Here is a 21,435-nt window from a genome sequence, read left to right as displayed (position 1 = left end):
AATGGAGAGAAACAGTACTGAGAAAGGATTACAAATAATATTTAATTCTTCCAATATTTCTTCTCGGTCACATAGACATCCTCAGGGAGTACAATACAAGACATAACACACACAAAACTAAGTGAAACATGACAAAATAGTCCTAACTAGGTGGGACACCCTCTGTGGAAAATGGTTGAAGGCTAGGCTGTAAACCATGATCTTAAAGCATTAGTGCTTCTCATTTTTTGGGAAGTTTTATGCAACCATATTTATTCAAATTACGCTGATTTTTGAGAGCAGCCGCAGATTCTAAAAACAGTCTTCCTCTTCTAAATTTACAGTGATGGAGCATGATCTGCAAGGCCCAAATGATCATAGACATGACTGCAGATTAATTTTTTATGTTCCTCTATGTGGATGGTAGATGATCTTCCTGTCTACATATAATAGGCCAATTTACAAGAATATATACACCAGATATTGAGAGAGGAGGAAACTGGTCCTTAGTGGAGCAGATAAGGGTAGACAGTTTCAAGTATGAGACTTGAAAGCTATGCAGAGGTTGTATTTCTTTAAGATTCTGGTTATTTTTTTTTGATGTGACTTGAATATAGGTGATGGTGATAGCATTATTAAGATCCTTATAAATAAAGGGTCATGGACTGGGAGAAGGATTGATTTTTTTTTTTGATACTGTGAGAACTTTAGCCATTAGATAGGAAAGTGTGGTGTATAAGGACTGAGTTCTACTGCAAGAGAAGCCTTATTAGAATAAAGGTTATAGGCACTATTGGTTAGCATTTTAATCATACCATATTGTTAAGGGGGTGGGGGGGGAAGAGTGATGGGAAAGTTTGTGAATGTATCTGCCTGTATTTCTTGTATACTGAAAAGGGCAGGTTACTGTCAGGTAAGCATGTTACCAAAGTGTCTAGAAAGCCCAGACTATTATTAGTTCCCTTTTCCATTATACATTGGATTCTGTGTTTAGGACTATTGACATTGCAGAAGAAAGAATCTAATGCGTCTGGACCAAAATAGATAGCAAGGAAAAGAGATCTGTGATATCAGGAGGAAAAACTTTTTTTTTTTAAAAAGGTGTCATTTAAGTGAATGTTAACTGGATTATTCATGGTGAACACAAGGCAAAACACTATGGTTAGTTGAAACTTCAATTGCCTAGACCAGTGATGGCGAACATATGACACGCGTGTCAGCACTGACACACTTGAGGGTTTCAGGTGACACACCTTGGATGTTGAAAAATATTGGTATTCTGATGAAAAAACTAATTTCAGTAATTTTAGTTTATTAAATTAATTGTATAATATGAATTCATAGATTGTATATCAATGTCCTATTAAATAAATAGCCTAACATGATATGTATAAGTCACCATCTATGATTAAGTAGTTAAATTTATAATGCATGTATGCAAGTGGCACATTAACAACGTCAGTATTTAAAAAGAGAAGATGTTTGACACACCCGGGTAAAAAGGTTCGCCATCACTTGCCTAGACAATTAAACGAGCTGGCCTTTCTTTGAAGATGTCTGGATACTGGAATATTACCCATCTGCATCAAATTTAAAATTAAGTTTAAATTTAAAAAAACAAAAAAAACTATCTACAAACATGCAGTTTTGCTCTACCATGGGAACAGATTGCTGCTACATGCACTGTCCTCACTGCTACCAATGCAGCCATCAGCTCATTAGAGCCAAGCTCTCAGATATTCCAACACTGAACTCCGTATCTGATATTTCAGAAGCCTCTGTTCAGAAATAATTCTTAAAAATAAACACATTGAAATGCATAAGTCTTTGATTCTAAATCTGTGCCTCAAGTTCATCATCTTCATATGTGTTGTTAAAAATGCTTAACGATGCCACAGCAGCCTAAGTCTCAACCACAATTTTGTCGTTGCACTGAAACCAGTCTGCAAGAAACCTAATATTCAACACTGAAAGTGGAATCCATAACTTGTTGTGTTTCTTTATAGTGTTTCTCGATTAGAAATCTAGAAATAGCTAACAACATTAGGCTTGATGTTACCATCATTCTTTCTAGATCTTTGCCTCCTAAATGAAATCCATCATCCTGCCAACTCATTGTCCTCAAGAAACTATGCAAAGATAACAGTATAGTAATCACCAGAGCTTCACGATTACTATTACCATTCCATTTCCCCCCACCCACCCTCTAATCCCTGGATATACAACTTACTTAAATATAGCAGGGTGAATAAGTAACATCTATTATAGGTCTTGGAGAACCTAAAACCCATTCCCAATTTTTTCATGGAAGATTTTGAAAAAAGCTCTTCACTTAGCCCCTCTCAATGAGGTGCTCTCTATTTAACCTCATGGCCTAGACACATTACTCTTGTCTCTGTGTAATGTGTCTAAGCCATGTGTAATGTGTCCTAAATAATCCTAACTCTAGAATCCAATGTAAATAGGAAAGGAAACTAATAATGGTCTAATAATAATAATAAACTAATAATAAGATAGGCATATCACCTTAGTAACATGCCTACCTAATGGTAACCTGTTCTTTTCAGTATCCAGGAAATTCACTTACACATGCAGATACATAGATACATTCACAAATCCCCCCCCACCCTGCAAATAATATGGCATGATTTAAAACAATAACCAATAGAGCAGGGGTACCCAAATTGTTAGGGATACCTCCCTTGGGGAGGTATAGACAGAGTCCAGGGGAGACTGAAGAAACTTTTAGTTGTACATTGTTACAATAACTTCAACTTTCCCAAAATACTAGTTTCAAGTGATTAACATGGTGGTGGTAGAGGCACAACACTGCTTTTGCTTACACCTTCTTTTGCTTACATCTTGTTGAAGTCGTATACCTAGAAATCAAATCAATTTGGATTTGATGGATGATGCTGATAAGAAGGATTATTATTATTATTATTATTATTATTATTATTATTATTATTCAGGCCTCCATGGAGTCAAAAGACTCTCGTGGGAGGTCCTTCCAAAGAAACAAAGTCTATCAAGACTCATATGGGAGGTCCCCCCCCCTAAGAAACAACAAGTTTATCATACCACTCCTTAAACTCATTGATCGTTCTCACTCTCACCACTCCATCAGGCAATACATTCCATGGTTCAACCACCCTCCATGAAAAGAAACCACTCCTCACCCTCTTGCTCAGTTTCCTTTCGTAACTTCCAGGGATGGCCACTTGTCATCACTCCTTCCCGCTGTTCAACCAAGCAAAAGAACTCCCCAGTGTAAACCCTATAACCACCTCTCTCAATCATATCACCTCTCCTTCTATTCACCAAACTCTGCAGTCCACATTCCCTAAGCCGATCCTCATAACTATCATTGTACAGTGCTGAAACCATCTTTGTTATCCGCCTTTGTACCCTTTCCACAGTTAATTTATCCCCTTCAAATCCTGGGGACCAAATCTGAGAACAATAGTCCAAGTGTGGTCTGATCAGGGTCTTATACAACGGAATGATAACTGCTTTATCTCTGCAGGTCAGCATCCTTCTCATTATTGCAGCAATCCTCTGTGCTACCTTCACCACCTTTGCAACATTCCTCTAAATTTCAGGTTTCTACCCCAGATCTCTTGTCCCCCCCCCACTTCCTCCAGTATAACTCCTCCCATAGAGTATGCAGTGTCCCATCGATGTTTCCCAATAATGGTCTAATAATAATCCTCTTGCAGGGCTGCCGCATCTGGACTATTACTAATAATCCTTCCCAGCTTCGCATCATCTGCAAACAACTGAATATCCCCTTGCAATCCACTGACAATGTCATTGATAAAAAGGTTAAGCAATATAGGTCCCAGTACTGAGCACTGGGACCCCACTTGTAACCCTTTGCCTCCTTGAAACTGTCCACCATACACAATTACTCTGATACCTATCAGACAGCCAATCCTGAATCCAGTTGACTAATCTGACATCCAGACCCATGTGCTGCAACTTAAGTATCAGCTTATCATGTGGCACCCTGTCAAATGCCTTCACTAAGTCTAAGAAAATTGCAGTATATGCCTTTCCCTCATCTAATGCTCTTGTAACTTTATTATAAAAGGCTAGCATTTTGCTAAAACAAGAGCACCCTTTCACAAATCCATGTTGACTCTCACAGATAACATTACCCTCATCTGGCCAATGTTGTATACGGTCCCTCACTACTTTCTCCAAGAACTAAACAACTACTGATGACACACAAACTGGCCTATAATTAGACACTTCCAGTCTGCTACTGCACTTATGCAAAGGCACTATCTTACCTTCCTTCCATTCCATGGGCACCTTTCCTGCAGCCAGACTTTCATTGAAAAGCCAAGTCAAAGGCACTGTCAGTTCCCTAGCACATTCTCTCAAAACTCGTGGTGAAATACCATCCAGTCCCCCAGCTTTACTGACATCCAGAGTACTCAATATTTGAAACACACTCTCCTCCTGTACCTAGAACCTGCCCAAACCCTCTAGCATTAAAACTGACTCCTCCAGGATGAAATACTCCAATAAAGTGTTCATTGAACAATTCCACTATGTCCTGTGCATCAGTCACTATTCCCATTTTTATCCCACAATATCATTCTTCCACAGTTATTTCTCCTCCTACTGGCCACATATCTAAAATATTCCCTATGATTTTCTTTGGATCTTAGGGCCAATCTTCTCTCATATTCTACTTTTGTCTTCCTTACCATACTAGTCACTCTTCTGGCCTGTGTCTTATACTCTTCATGCATCTTCTCTTCACCTGTCTCCTTATATCTCTTCCATAGCCTCGTTTTTCCATGCAATTCCTGTTTAATATTGTTTGTCATCCACTTGACTCCAAATTGTGTCTGCTTGTTCACTCATGGTATACAACTTACCATTGCCGCTAACAAATATTCTTTCATAATTTCCCATGCACTAATGATATCCCGGCCTTCCAATTCCTCCCTCCATGAAACTTCCCCAAGTTGATGTCTTAGACTATTATAATCACCTGCCTTATAATTCCACATATATTCCCATCTCTTTGATACTCCTGCATGTCTATTCATTTTCCAAGTCAAAACCATATGGTCACTCTCTCCAACTGGTGGGAGAGATATCATCTCAGTTATTATCAACTCTTCAGATGCTATAACCAAATCCAAAACTCTTGAACCTTTTGTTCCCTCTATTACAACTTGCCTAAGACACTTGTCCATCAAGAATTTTAGAAATTCCATTTCCTTATTGCTACATGCATCTTCCTCTCCCCAATTTATACTACTGTAGTTAAAATCTCCCATAATCATTCTTCTTGCACTTGCCAAACTCAACTGTCTAAACATTTCCTGGTCTCCACCCTCTGTGCTCCTGGGTCTGTAGCAACACCCCCACTAAATATCCTGTCTTGCCCACCTATACCTCACACCATATGCTTTCAAAATCATTAGTGCCACTGCCTTCCGAAGTCTGCACTCTTTTAGGACATAGTTCGTCACTTATAATAAGCAGTACTCCACCACCACACTCTCATGATGATCTGAAACTACAGAGTAAATCTTTGCTAAGGCAAAATTTTATTAAACAAAATCTTGATGAATTCTGGTGTTCCTAAATGGCTGCATACCCAGTTTTGACAAGTAATGATCTTTTAGTCTTAATCCAATTTGTTACAACCTATTTATGTGGGTGGTCTGAAAAGTTCTCTGCCTAACAATGAAAACACGAATTTATAATTTCAAAATTATTTTTATTTTTCAACATAATCTCCCTTAAGACTAATACATTTATTCCAGCAATGCTCCAGTATCATTATCCCATCAGTGTAGTGGTTCTCAGTAAGATCTGCAAAATACTCCTTTACAGTTGCAATCACCTCTTGATTCGAAGAAAAATGCTGGCCAGCAAGGAGATTTTTAGTTTGGGGAAGAGATAGAAGTCAGAGGGAGCCAAATCTGGGGAATAGGGTGGATGTTCCAACAATTCATAGTGCAGATCTCTTAATTTTCCCATTGCCAAAACACCTTTATGGGCAGATGCATTGTCCTGATGAAAGATGATTTTTTTTCTTCTTTTGATCGGGTCTTTTCTCCCAAATTTTTTCATCTAGTCTGGTTAAAAGATCAGAATAATATTCCCTGGTTATTGTTTCAAGATAAATAATAAACCTTTTCAAGATAATTAACAAACAAAATGCCTTTAGCATCCCAAAACACAGATGCCGTGACCTTGTCTTGTTTGGTGCTGAAAAACCGGCTTCTGTCCAATGTTTTGACTGCTGTTTGGATTCTGGTGTGTAATGGTGAATCCAAGTCTCATCCATAGTAATAAATCGACGCACAAAATCAATTTTATTCTTGTTAAAATGCATGCTCCAAGCACTGTTCAGAGATTTCGATGCGAAAGAGTTTTTGATCTGCATGGCACCCATCTTGTGCAAAGCTTTTTCATTTGCAATTCTTCATGCAAAATGTACCCTACACGTTCTTTTGAAATGCTTATAGTCTCAGTAATTTTGCGCACTTTGACTCGTCGGTCATCCAATGCCATATCATGCACTGATTGATGATTTCTGGTGTTGTTAAACTTTTTGGACATCCTTCAACATGGATCATCTTCAAGGCTGGTATGGCTGCATTGAAACTTGGCAGCCCATTTCTTAATTGTCGAAAACGAAGGAGAAGAGTCCATAAACTTTTATGAACTTTGAATGAATTTCTTTTGACGTTAAATCTTCTTTTACAAAGAATTTTATAACTGCACAATACTCAATTTATCCATTTCAAGGGATACAGACAGCACTTTGGCTTCCAACAGCTGTATATAAAAAAAAAATACTTAATAGATGACTTCCAATTTCATATGGATGCTTATGACAGATGTACCAACTTAGAAAAAAAAATCTTGCCGAAAGTGTTGCCATTTATGGTCGAGGCCGAGAACTTTTCAGACCACCCACGTACATGAATCTTAATTTTCAACACTAGTCACTATAAAGACAATGGTTAGCAATTGATTAGATGCCTGACATGATATTTGCGTAATACTGTTCCTGGATTTTCTGTCCTAACTTCAAAAGCAGCAATATCCATCTCATTAAAGGCAGTTATGAAAAATTATAATTATTTTATAATTCTTTAGGATAAATAATTCTTTTTGTTTCATTTGAACATTATTTTTTATATCTTTAGTAAAAAAAATTGATTGTATTGTTTTCAATATCTGTTTTTAATGTTTGGATTTTTATGGGAGGTATGTACATTAAGTTTGGAAACACCTGCAATAGAGACTATAACCTTTGTTCCCATGAGGCATCTCCTGCAACAGAACTCATACCTCACACCTTCCTATCTAATAGCTAAAGTTCCCACAGTATCAACAATCAATCCTTCCACGGGCTCTTAATCCACGGCCTTCTATTCATAAGGATTTTAATAATGCTATCACCATCTCCCATGTCCAAGTCACATTAGCAAAAATAGCCAGTGTCTTGAAAAATACAATCTCTACTTTTAAGCCTCCACTTGAACTACATCCTTATCTGCTCCAATAAAGACCAATGCCTTCCTTTCTCAGTTCCTGGTGAATATAGAGCTCCCTGTTCCTGCCAGTTGGCCTACTATGCAAATCCATTAATATGAAAACCACACATAAGTCTTTTCCATCAATCTCACTTTACACATCCTCAAATGCCACCCCCATTTTACGCGATTGGAGGAGCTGTACTGGAGGAGGTAGGGGGAGACAAGCGATATGGGGGTGATGATTGATAGAAAACTGAAATTCATGGAGCATATTGCAAAGGTGGTGAGGGTAACCCAGAGGATTGCTGCATTACTGAGAAGGACGCTGACCTGCAGAGATAAAAGAGTTATCATTCCGTTGTATAAGATCCTGATCAGACCACACTTAGACTATTGTTCTCAGATTTGGTCCCCAGGATTTGAAGGGGATAAATTGACTGTGGAAAGGGTACAGGGGCAGATAACAAAGATGGTTTCAGGACTGTACAATATGAGTATGAGGATCGACTGAGGGAATGTGGACTGCAGAGTTTGGTGGATAGAAGAAGGAGAGGTGATATGATCGAGACTTTTAAACTGTTGAGAGACAGTTACAGGATAGACATTGGAGAGTTCTTTCACTTGGTGGAACGATGGGATATGAGCGATGACAAGGGGCCATCCCCAGAAGTTATGAAAGGTGGCTGTGCGCAAGAGGGTGAGGAGTGGTTTCTTTGCGTGGAGGGTGGTTGAACCATGGAATGCATTGCCTGAGAGAGTGGAGTGGGATCGGTCAATGGGTTCAAGGAATGATATGATAAACTTTGTGTTTCCTAAAAACATCCCATGATGAGTCTTTTGACTCCATAGAGGCCTGGATAATAATAACAACTTGCCAACATTAGCACTCACATTTTCTTGCTTGTCATTGTTCAACTCTCTGTTCTCATTCTTCTTACTCTCCCCACACTTCTAACTTTAGCTCTCAAAATGATTCTGACATACACATGCACTCATCACTTTCCCTCACTTCCTACAGATCTTTCCACCCTACAAAATAAATATATTTTACACAGACTGCAGCAAATCTTACATGTTGAACTCCCCAACCATTGTTCTGTTTCACAATGAATCAGCACCATAACAAATAATGAGGGAGGGGCTGAGAAGTTCTATTAATCACCATGAAGGAATTGAGGAAGAACCATGCAACTTACACATTATTCTACATATTCCCCATGAAGTGTTATACACTTAATTCCTGTGGAGGTTTCTGTGGTTAAGAAGTGCAATAATTATTCCAGTTTTGTGAATAGTGTTTTTAAAACTAAAGAAGTACTAAAAACAACACCCAACAAGTTTCGTTAGTCATCAGACTAACGTCTTCAGGGGTAAAGAGAACTAAAAGTTTAAAGCACAAACTACTAGAAATTACAAAAATTGGTTCATTTGTTGGTATTGTGTACATCAAAACAGTTCGTCAAAAACCAAATAACAGATCTATACAACTGTTAATGCATGTTAGCTGGAGACAATGCTATTTGTTGTCACATTCTATAGTTCACGCTTACTCTGTCCAAGGTCTGAAATTGGTAAATTTTTAATAAACGATGACCAAACTTGATTTAAAATCAAACCTTGGTTTTTGTTGCACTGCATCATCATCAAATTCCTGCCATGTACCCTCAAGGGGTGTACAGGATATGGCAGTACTACATGAAAAAATTACATCATTACTAACTTCCTATCTACAATTTTCCTCCAAATCAGTCTGTTACTTGTCAAGACTCCAACATTATCAGATCTTATATTTCTATCGTCTAAAGCACTTTGTATCGTATCAATCCACCTATATCTTGGTCTTCCTCTGGGTCGTTTTCCTGCCAACCTGGCAGAGGACACTTGTTTTGCTAATCTTTCCTCTCCCATTCTATTTAAGTGATCATACCACCTGAGATTAGCTCTGCTAATGCATTCCTGGATGCTGACAATGTCAAGTTCTTTCCTAATATCCTCATTTTTAATATGATATTGCTTTTGATGCCATCTGTTCACACCTCAAATCTTTCTCAGGACTCTCATATCTGCGGTCTCTTGTCTTTGGTCAAGTGTTTTACTTCTGACCCAGCTCTCAGATCCATAAGTTAAAACTGGTTTGAACACTGTCTTGTATACAGTTAATTTAGTGTTCCGACTAATTTCTCTCTTATTCCATATGAATTTATTCAATTGACTTCCCACCATGCCAGCTTTGCTGATTCTGTTGTCTATTTCTATATTTAATTTACCATCTTCAGTAAAAATCGTGCCTAAGTAGCTGAAATGTTTTACTTGTTCCACAGGTTCTCCATTCACAACACAGTTGACATTTTCAATGATTCTGCCTATTTTCATTGTCTTTGTCTTTTTATTGCTGACCTTCATACCATATCTATTACAACAGCAATTGAATTTAGTCAGAGAATCTTGCAGACTTGTAGCGGATTTATTTAGAAGTATAACATCATCCGCATAAAGCAAAGAGCTGACATTAACATCTCCAAATTTGATATCAGGTTTAATACCACTTTCCTTCATAATGTGATCCATATAGATAATGAATAACAGAGGGGATAATGTACATCCTTGTCTCACACCAGATTTAACATTAAACCATCTTCCTGTACTTCCTTCAATTCTAACTGCTGACTTACAACTCAAATAAAGACTAAGTACTGCTTGATATAATGGCCCATTGACACCATATACCTGTAGCATATTGCTTCTCTCTCTGGGGACCTTGTCATATGCCTTTTCCAGATTGACAAAACTTAAATACAGATCTTTGTTATATCCCAATGCTTTCTCAACTATTTGTTGTAAAGTGAAGATCTGATTCTGACAGCCTCTATTTGGCCTGAATCCAGCTTGTTCTTCACCAAGCTTTTCATCCACAATTCTTCTCAACCGTTTTTTTCATCCACAATTCTTCTCAACAGCAATCTTTCCTCCATTCCTAAGCTTCTTCAACAACCTCCAGAATATTTTGACACCTTCTTGATATTTATTTTCTATATTCTTGCCAAAGTCCTCCCATGACTTTTGTTTAGCTAGTTTTATACACTGTTTAGCTTTCTTACATTTGTCTCTGTATTCTGTAAGAGTAAAAGCTGACTTATTTGTCAGGAACTTTTGATATGCTTTCTTCTTTTCCTTCACTGCCTGTTTAACTTCCTGTGTCCACCAGGAAGTTTTGATTTTTTTATCCTTGCACACAACCTCACCACATGCCTCTCTGGCAGAATCAATCAATGTTTTCTTCAGAGTTTGCCACTGAATCTCCAAGGTTTGATTCCTGTTCTCAAACTCTTTCGTTTTCTTTTCAATAATCTTTCTGTATTTTAGCCTACAGTTCACATCTGAGAGCTGCTCAACTTTTATTCGCTTTAAAACTTTCTTACATGTTATTCTTTTCAATATGAAATTCAATTTTATCCTGCTCAAGACTAAATAGTGATCACTTCCAATTTCAAATCCTCTGTACACTCTGGTGTCCTGCACCAGAGAGAAAACATCACTATCATCAATAACATAGTCAATGAGACTTTTCTTATTCCTAGCCTCTTCTCTCCATGTGAATTTGTGCACATTTTTATGTTGGAACATGGTGTTGCACTGCATAGGAATTTTAATCATATTTGCTGCCTCTTTGAATTTTCTTGTGAAACAATTCTTATCTATATAGGACATGTTTGTTCTATCCCAGAGTACATCATGACCAGTAGAGGTTGTGTGAAATGCCAATCCTGATTTATGTTCTCTCTTATTTTGTATGTCCTTTTGATGTTCGCTCATATGGATTTCTCCTGATCTCTCAGTCTGGTCCACACAGCAGATGCCACAGGAACAGTGAATATTATAAACCCCTGGTTTTTTCATTGGGTGATGTGGAGGTTTCAAAAAGATCTTGATATTTTTTCAAGTGGCAGGAAAGTCACTTTTATGTTCTATTTGTAGAGAAGTTTGGCTAATTTATCTGTTATTGATATAAGGAAGGGTGACTGCATTCTTGAAATCTTGTTTATTTAAGTTTATTGCAGGTGTTGTATTGAGAATTTTTTTTTAATTAACTTAGTATTGAAACCTTCAGTTGTAGGATTTGTATTAAGTATTGTATTTCTTCTTTCCATTTTTCTTCTGTACTGGGGATGTTGTATGCTTTAAACATTAAGTTTTTATTATGCCTATTTTTTGCTTGGGGTGGTGATGTGAAGTAGCGTGCAGAAATCTTCCTGTGTTTGTTGGTTTTCTATAGATGAAGAATGATAATCTGTTTTTTCTTTCATTTATTTCTATAAGGATGTCTAGGAAAGGAAGTTTTTTATTATTTTCTTCTAGTTCCAGAGTGAATTTTATGTTAGGATGTAAGTTATTAAGATAGTCTTGAAATGTAGTCAGTTCTAGTGCTGTTCCTGGCCAAATGATGAAGATATTGTCCACATAGCAGAGCCATATTTTTGGTTTTTTTTGTGCCAGTTTTGTAAAGCATTATTTTCAAAATTTTCCATGTAGAGGTTTGCTAGAGCAGGTGAGATGGGTGAACCCATTGCTAGTCCTTTTTTGTTCCCAGAGTTTGTCTTGGGAAAGAAAGAACATGTTTTTTATGCAATGTTTGTAGAGCTGTACAATGTCTGGTGGGAAGAGATTTTCTGGGATGTTTACTGTTTCATTTTTTGGAAACTTTGTGAAAAGGCTGACTACATCTAAACTCGCTATATGTCTGAAGGATCTATGTGTAACCATTAAGAACAGCACAGATGAAGTCTGTGCTGTTCTTAATGAATGATGGTGTTTTTCCTATATGTGGTAAAAATCAAGTTTGTAAGGCATTTAGCCAGATTTGAGGTAGGAGAGTCCCTTCCGTCCACTATCGGTCTTAGTGGTATCTCTTTTTTATGAATTTTAGGAACTCCACATATTCTAGGCACCGGTGGGTGTTTGCATTGTAGATTTCTTTTGCGTTCCGCATATCAATTTGGTATAATCTTAATAAGTTCATTGGTTTTGTTGCGAGTTCACCAAGTGGGATCTCTGTCTAATGCTGTGTAGGTATCGAAATCTTCAAGAAGGCTTTTCATTTTGTTGTTATAATATTCTGAGTTTAAAATCACTGGTGCACTGCCTTTGCCTGCTTTTATTATGGCTATGTTTTTGTCTGATTTGAGTTTATTAAGGACTGCGAATTCTGTTTTTTGTAGGTTTTTTGGTGGTAATTTGCAATTTAATAGTAATGCTGCACTTTGAAAAAGGAATAAGAAATGTACCAGGAGATATAGCAGATCTGATCTGCATTCAATTTGGGTTATGATATCAATTTTCTGGACTTGTCGTGGCGTTACAGTGTTATACACTGCTGCATCATTTGCAATCCTCTGAGAAAAAAGTCTCATCAGAAAATATTTTTATTCTAGGTGTTTAGCAAAACTTCTCAGTCCTCACCCCATATGTGCATATTAAGTTATAATAACAGCTCTTAGATCAATCAGGAAAATTACTCTTACAAATGTGTAAATACTCATAAATATCATAATCCAGTCAAAAATGAATAAAATATCATCGGTTCTTTTCAAAAATAACTTACCTTTTAGCTCCTAAATGAATAGGAATGAACAGAAATGAATGAATTATTAACAGTATTATGTTTCTGGCTAAAAAAAGATCACTGCTCTACCTTCCCTTATCTTTGATAATATCTAGCTCTTCAGACAATAATAGATATCTCTACTAGTGCTGCTTTCAAAGATGGTCAAATATAAACAGCCTTAACTTCAAATTCACTAAACTGTGAAAAGGGAAAAAAAGTAATATTGCTCAAACAGAAACACGCTTGAAAATATACTATACTTTAGCAGTGCTCACATTATTATCTTCTTCTTTGGCACTACAACCCCATGTAGAGCCATAGCCTCCCATTTTTGGGTTTCATAACTCACTACGAGGTGAGGTCGTTACCCCCACGCTCAACCATGTGTAATTGTCTGTGTGAAGCATTTTGTTCTTAAAACCGGTTTGTCTGCTTTGCGGCAGGAAAACCCCCAGATAAAGTGGGGAGAAAAACTCTGTAGTCCATACCGAAGACCGGCTAACTTGGTTATGTCTGAGAACACAGGACACTGCTTTCCCAGACATATAGTTGCAGAGCAGCTAACTGCATGGACGCTTGCATTATTATATGGCAGTGAAATTTGAGCAAAATTTCCCAAGAACAAGTGAAAAAATAATAAAAACAAGTGAAATGAGATTCATGAGAACTGCAAAATACACATTATTAGACAAAAAAAAAAAGGAACAAAGATAGTTTAAAAGAACTAAAAATAAAATCAACAGAATAAAACAAAACAATTACAAACAAAATTGGATAGAACATGTCAGCTAAATGGCCAACACCCAATATCCTAAACAAATAATAAAATATAAACCAATTGGAAAGAGAAGGATGGGTAGACTTCATAAGAGGATATTAGATGGATAATAATAATAATAAAATATAAGACTTATTATTAAATTGACCATATATTTAAAACGTACTTCTGTTCGTACAAATTGCCTACCGGTTTCACTAGAAACTGACTAGTTTTCTCAAGGCTTGCACAATACAAAAAATGGTAAATGCAAAAAGGTTTAAGAATACAAAGAACTGTTAGTACCTGTTAGGTAGCTAATGTAAAACATTCGTGTGACATATCTACTCAGCATCATGAACACGCGTTACATGTAAACGCGTAATATGATTATTCGCGTATTGTAGCTCTGTTGAACTGAGGGAATTAATTAGATTTTTCCAAGCATCGTTCAGTATGGTCCCCCTGATTTCTGTTTAGGTTACTGCCTATATGTAGCACAACTGCTGCTTCTTTAAACTATTCTTTATTGAACCACTTAACTTTCCTAAAAAGGTGCAGGGATTTCTCTATCATCCCTAAATTCCTTATAATCAAAGGACATATTCAATCCATACAAGCCAAAAGAATTTACCACAGGACGTCATTGGCACTACCCAGAGAAAGAATCGAACACATCAGGTACGATTTGAATATAAGTGATATTAATTGCCGCAACTATTTCGATGACATTTCCAATAGTCTAGATTATACGACCTGGAATTATATAGACCACATGATAGAACAGAGCTACGAGAAAACTTTCCAGTTCAATAAAGCCAAACAAATTAGAAAATTTAATGAACTGTACAAGAAAAAAATACCAGACACACAAAGGCCTCCCAGTTAACAAAGTGATTTTCAACTTGTCGAATCACTGCCTTTCAAAACATGAATCAGAGATTCTAAAGAAAGGCTTTAACTTTTCAATCACTCCTAATTACATACCAAAAATGGACTTTATGTGTGGAATTGAAAAAAGTCTCTACCCACTATCACAAGGTGTAGTCAATGTTATTAGATTCAAAAGCACTATCATCCTAGTAACAGCAAAACAAACACAACTGAATACCACTCCATATGATAGGAAAGCTATTCGGAACTTGAGGAAGAACAAAGAAATAATAATAACGAAAGCAGACAAGGGGAATGCCACCATTATCTTTTACTCAAAAAACTATTTTAAGAAGATAAACGACTTACTATCTGACAGTTCCACGTACAAAATCCTCAACAGAGATCCTACCATGAAGAACCACAATGAGACAAACTTCCTGATCCGTAACATGAATACTTGGCCTGAAGAACTAAAACGAAAACTTAAATCCTCACATCCCATTACTCCTAGACTGTATGGGGCACCTAAAGTGCATAAAGAAGAAGTGCCACTTCGTTCGATTGTGGATGGCAGGTCCTCCCCAATGTACCTATTGGCTAAGCACCTAGCAAATTTACTTAAGGGAAAAATTAGACAAACATAGTCCTACTTAAAAAATTCTCAACACTTTGTGGACAAACTAAAAAACGTTAAAATAACACAAACAGACATAATGGCCAGTCTAGACGTAGTGTCCTTGTTCACAAATGTACCAGTAGAAGAAGTAATGAACATTATCAAAGATCTCTTTCCTGCAGATATTACAAAGATGTTCAAGCATTGCCTACAATCAAATTTTTTCAAAGTTAACAAGTTATACAAACAATTAGAAGGCCTAGCCATGGGCAGCCCTGTCGCCACCATGTGCAGACCACTACCACAAGGTGTAGCCAACTATATTAGATTCAAAAGCACTGGGTCTTTAACAATCTCGCAATTTTTGTGGAAGTTGAACCTATAAAGGGGATGACTGCTGTTGAAATTTGCTGGGAGACTGTTCTTTCTTGTTGGTTATCTTTGTATAGAAATTTGTTTATGATGTTTCGAGGATAACCATTTTGTGATAGTGTTGTAGCTATTTTAGACAGTTCTGCTTGAACTTCTTCCTCATCAGAGATAAATTTTCTAGCTTGATTTCTCAACATGTGGATGATGCTATGTTTCTGTGACCTATGATGGTTTGAAGAGTAATGTAGATATCGTCCAGTGTCCGTTGGTTTTTTGTAAATTGACAGTTTGATTACTGTTACCTTGTCTTTTTATTTTTTTATTAGTAAGTCCAAGAAATGTAGCTGTTCGTTATTTTCTACTTCTAGAGTAAATTTTATTTTATTGTGGAGTGCATTGATTCTATTAACAAACATATGTAGGTTTTCTAAGTTGTCCTTCCATATGATGAAGATATCCTCCACATATCTCCACCATATAGAAGGTTTAGGAGTAATGCTGGTGAAGATTTCATCTTCAAATTTCTCCATGAAAAGGTCTGCACATGGTGGCGACAGAGGGCTGCCAATGGCTAGGCCTTCTAATTGTTTGTATAACTTGTTAACTTTGAAAAAATTTGATTGTAGGCAATGCTTGAACATCTTTGTAATATATGCAGGAAAGAGATTTTTGATAATGTTCATTACTTCTTCTACTGGTACATTCGTGAACAAGGACACTACGTCTAGACTGGCCATTATGTCTGTTTGTGTTATTTTAATGTTTTTTAGTTTGTCCACAAAGTGTTGAGAATTTTTTAAGTAGGACTCTGTTTGTCTAATTTTTCCCTTAAGTAAGTTCGTTAGGTGCTTAGCCAATAGGTACATTGGGGAGGACCTGCCATCCACAATCGGACGAAGTGGCACTTCTTCTTTATGCACTTTAGGCGCCCCATACAGTCTAGGAGTAATGGGATGTGAGGATTTAAGTTTTCGTTTTAGTTCTTCAGGCCAAGTATTCATGTTACGGATCAGGAAGTTTGTCTCATTGTGGTTCTTCATGGTAGGATCTCTGTTGAGGATTTTGTACGTGGAACTGTCAGATAGTAAGTCATTTATCTTCTTAAAATAGTCTGAGTTAAAGATAACGGTGGCATTCCCCTTGTCTGCTTTCGTTATTATTATTTCTTTGTTCTTCCTCAAGTTCTGAATAGCTTTCCTATCATATGGAGTGGTATTCAGTTGTGTTTGTTTTGCTGTTGCTAGGACGATAGTGCTTTTGAATCTAATAACGTTGGCTACACCTTGTGATAGTGGGTAGAGACTTTTTTTCAATTCCGCACATAAAGTCCATTTTTGGTATGTAATTAGGAGTGATTGAAAAGTTAAAGCCTTTCTTTAGAATCTCTGATTCATATTTCGAAAGGCAGTGATTCGACAAGTAGTTGAAAATCACTTTGTTAACTGGGAGGCCTTTGTGTGTCTGGTGTTTTTTCTTGTACAGTTCATTAAATTTTCTAATTTGTTTGGCTTTATTGAACTGGAAAGTTTTCTCGTAGCTCTGTTCTATCATGTGGTCTATATAATTCCAGGTCGTATAATCTAGACTATTGGAAATGTCATCGAAATAGTTGCGGCAATTAATATCACTTATATTCAAATCGTACCTGATGTGTTCGATTCTTTCTCTGAGTAGTGTCAATGACGTCCTGTGGTAAATTCTTTTGGCTTGTATGGATTAAATATGTCCTTTGATTATAAGGAATTTAGTGATGATAGAGAAATCCCTGCACCCTGTTAGGAAAGTTAAGTGGTTCAATAGCTTGGCCTTTTTGCATTTTTCCTTTTCTAGGCACCGTACTTTGTGTTTCATTAGACTATTTAAATTGTACATGTTTTTGGTCATAAAATGTTACAAAATATAAGACTTATTATTAAATTGACCATATATTTAAAACGTACTTCTGTTCGTACAAATTGCCTACCGGTTTCGCTAGAAACTGACTAGCTTTCTCAAGTTCAAAAAATGGTAAATGCAAAAGGTTTAAGAATACAAAGAACCGTTAGTACCTGTTAGGTAGCTAAGGTAAAACGTTCGCGTGACATATCTACTCAGCATCATGAACACGCGTTACATGTAAATGCATAATATGATTATTCACGTACTGTAGCTCTGTTGAACTGAGGGAATTAATTAGATTTGTATGAACAGAAGTACGTTTTAAATATATGGTCAATTTAATAATAAGTCTTATATTTTGTAACATTTTATAACCAAAAACATGTACAATTTAAATAATAATAATAATTATTATTATTCAGGCCTCCATGGAGTCAAAAGACTATTCATGGGAGGTCCTTCCTAGGAAACACAGTCTATCATACAACTCCTTGAACTCAGTGACCGTTCTTGCTCTCACCACTCTCTCAGGCAATACATTCAACGGTTCAACCTCCTTCCATGCAAATAAACCACTCTTCACCCTCTTGCTCACAGCTTCCTTTTGCAACTTCCAGGGATAGCCCCTTGTCATTGCTCCTTCCTGCTGTTTCAACACGCGAAAGAACTCCCCAATTTCCCAAGCACGAATGATATCCCGGCTTTCCAATTCTGCCTTCCATGGAACTTCCCCAAGTTGATATCTAAGACTATTATAATCACCTGCTTATAATTCCACATACATTCCCTTTTCTTTGATACTTCTGCATGTCTATTCATCTTCCAAGTCAAAACCACATGGTCACTCTCTCCTGTTATTATATCATCTTCCATCAGCCATGTCTCAGAGATCCCAATAATCTTTGGCCAGGCTGATGCTATCAGAACCACCAATTCATCTCCTTTATTCCGGATACTCCTGGCATTAGCATAAAGCAGTGGTCTCCAAACTTTTTGCCGTGAGGGCCACATTGGGTATTTCAGCACTGTTCAGCGGGTCATAGTAATAAAAAAACTCTAGAACTAGATATATGAGTTTTATTGAAAGTAGATAAAAACTGATTACAGAGTATGTGAGATTAAATTATCGTATATTAATGGCAATGAACACTATCAGCAAATTCTCATATTTTTATCACAAATTATAATAAAACCATTAATGTGAATGATGTAACTGTGTTTGTGTTTTTAAAATCTTATTAAACTCAGGTTCAAATTTTGAAGTGCTCATTACAAGTAGCGATTTCAAATGTTCATGAGATAAATTTGCCCTGTATTTTGACTTGATATATTTCATTCGGGAAAAGGTTTGTTCGCAAAGATACGTTTTTAAGTGTTCTTATTTCAAGCGACATAATTTTTTTTGTTGATAAAAAAGTTTATTCGGATGTAACCTTTTTTATTTCGTTTTGAATTCTTTTAAATTTTTTTTCTTTGTTAATCCATTTTAACCGGCCTTTAAAGTCAGAAAGACCGTATCTTGGATTATGGTTACTTTTTGCTATTCTGGAATATATTTTGAACACAATTTTAATTAATGCATTTGAAATCTATCAACACCCCGTGTTTTTTTTTTTACGGATTCTCGTTAAAAAAAAAAAAAACACGGGGTGTTTTATCCAGCCCGCCAATTGGCAGGCCGGATAAAATCATATCACGGACCGCATCTGACCTGCAGGCCGTAGTTTAGAGACCCCAGGTATAAAGCATAAAAATATCACTGTTTCTATACCTATCATTATCCCCTTCCCCCAGGCACCCATTCCCATAAGAGGCTATCCCTGATACCATTCACTCTGGGAATTCTAGCTTCCCCTGCATTCACTGACTTGTTCAGAAAACAGCAATTTCTCAAGATGCCTACGTCCTTCCTCATTCAAACGCAAGTGTCTCTCGCATACAGCTCCTTTATGTCCTCAAATGACCTCCAAGTATCCACATATTCCAATCCTTTCTTCTGAAACATTCTGGCTATTATGCTATTCATTATTACAGCTCGTAATTATCATACCTGGGTAACACACACACACACACACTCTTTCCTCTCTGTGTTTTCTTTTGTACAGCTTCAAGCATGAATCTCAGATCTCTTGCCACCCAATGTACACTGCCTCTCAAGTCATTCATGCCCACATCACAATCATCTCATCCACTTTTTCACCCCTACTTAATTGCCATAGCCACACTTTTTATCGTTACTCCAGGCAAACACTCCTCTGGCATCCCATCTTGCACACCACGGATCATCGAGTCTCCATACATCATACCTCTTACCACTCTGTTCCTTGAGTGCTCACCTGCGCCCCTCACACACACTCTCTCTCTCTCTCCCTCCTCTTTCTCTCTGTGTTCCCCTACTTACTTGCTGTCCTGGCATCACTATACGTGGCAGTACTTCCTCGCATTCTTCTCATTCCCTCTCTCTGACTGTTTCCATTCTCTCCTCTTCTATCACTACTATGACTCTCTCTCATTCCCTCTTTTCTACTGTTTCTATTCTCTCCTCTTCTATCATTCCCATAATTCTCTCTCACTCCTACTCTGATCTGCCTTATCTCATCTTTCATACTTCTCATCTCATTCCCGAGACATTTTACCTCCTCTTTCAGCTCATCTATCTCTCTCTGCAAATTAGCCACTCTTGCTCATCATTCATCCTCCCAATCAAGACAACCTTCGAAAATTTCACAATTATTCAAGCCTTTCACACTCCCCACTCTTATTTTTTCATTCAATTTTTCATAACAAGACTGGAACAGACCAAAATGGTCTATATCTGTAATTGGCATTATGATGATGATGATGTAAAAAAGGATGTACACATATGAAGATCAGTACTTATGATATGCATGTGATCTATTCCTGGCTAAAGGGAAATTTAAAAGGATCATTTCAAAAGATCTGGACACTGTATGTGTGGTTAGTGGATGACACAAAATAATTTCTGCCTTTGCATCAGTTGTAAGCCACATGCTGAGTAAAAAGATCATGTGCTCTTTTTCTATTTCTGGTACTCCTGTTCTGCAAAATAAGACATCAAGGAGGAATCTAAGGTTGAATATCATGTAATGACCAGCATTTGTGTGCATCAAAACTGAAACTTTACATGGGGAAAAAACCTAACAGATCCAGTATGCTTTATATGAAACCTGTGTTGAATTGCAGTGGACTGGTAACCAGAGTTACCAACTGCTTATTATCAAAAATGCTTGTTATATAAAAAAAGTTATCAACAAAAAGTTTGCTGACAGAAACATACAAAGTATCCAAACATTAGACAGCACTAATAAGGCAGAATTCAAATAATGAGATCATGTAAATGTATTTTGTATGTTGAACAAATGCTTGGTTTAACAACAGAAGTGTGGTGTGCAGAACTTCAGCAATGACCCTCCTCCCCATCCAGTTTTGTACAAACAAGGAACTGTGCATCTAATTTCTGCCAATACCTGATGGAAAAATTTATCAAGTCATTTTGTACTCATCCCAATTTACATATTATCAAACTATGATGATTACAAAAAGTCACCAGGTCTTAAACTCTTATAAAAATTAAGCATGGCAACTTAAACTTATCTGCAATAAATCTATTAGATTATAAATCTATTATAAAACTTTTCACCTATGTATTATAGGCATTCTCAGGAGGTTGAACTTGGAACACAATATAAAATTGCAATTAAAGAATCATTTTATGTTCCATTTTCAATGTATTGAGGATGCCTAAGATACACATTTGAAAATTTTACAGCTAATAAATTTATTCCATATTAGTTAAGTTTCCATGTTTTCTAAG

At 36.8% G+C, this 21,435-nt stretch overlaps 1 protein-coding gene across 1 annotated transcript in view; it reads right to left on the bottom strand.

Annotated features, from left to right (window-relative positions):
- LOC150095192 (peroxisomal N(1)-acetyl-spermine/spermidine oxidase-like) overlaps positions 1–21,435 on the bottom strand; it is a 230,595-nt gene that overhangs the window by 14,543 nt on the left and 194,617 nt on the right. The window lies entirely within an intron of this gene.

The sequence above is a fragment of the Typopeltis vanoorti genome, chromosome 20 (genome assembly GCF_054136105.1).
Source record: "Typopeltis vanoorti isolate ZY-2024b chromosome 20, IOZ_Tvanoo_1.0, whole genome shotgun sequence".
Lineage (NCBI taxonomy): Eukaryota > Metazoa > Arthropoda > Arachnida > Uropygi > Thelyphonidae > Typopeltis > Typopeltis vanoorti.
This window is presented reverse-complemented; position numbering and strand designations above follow the sequence as displayed.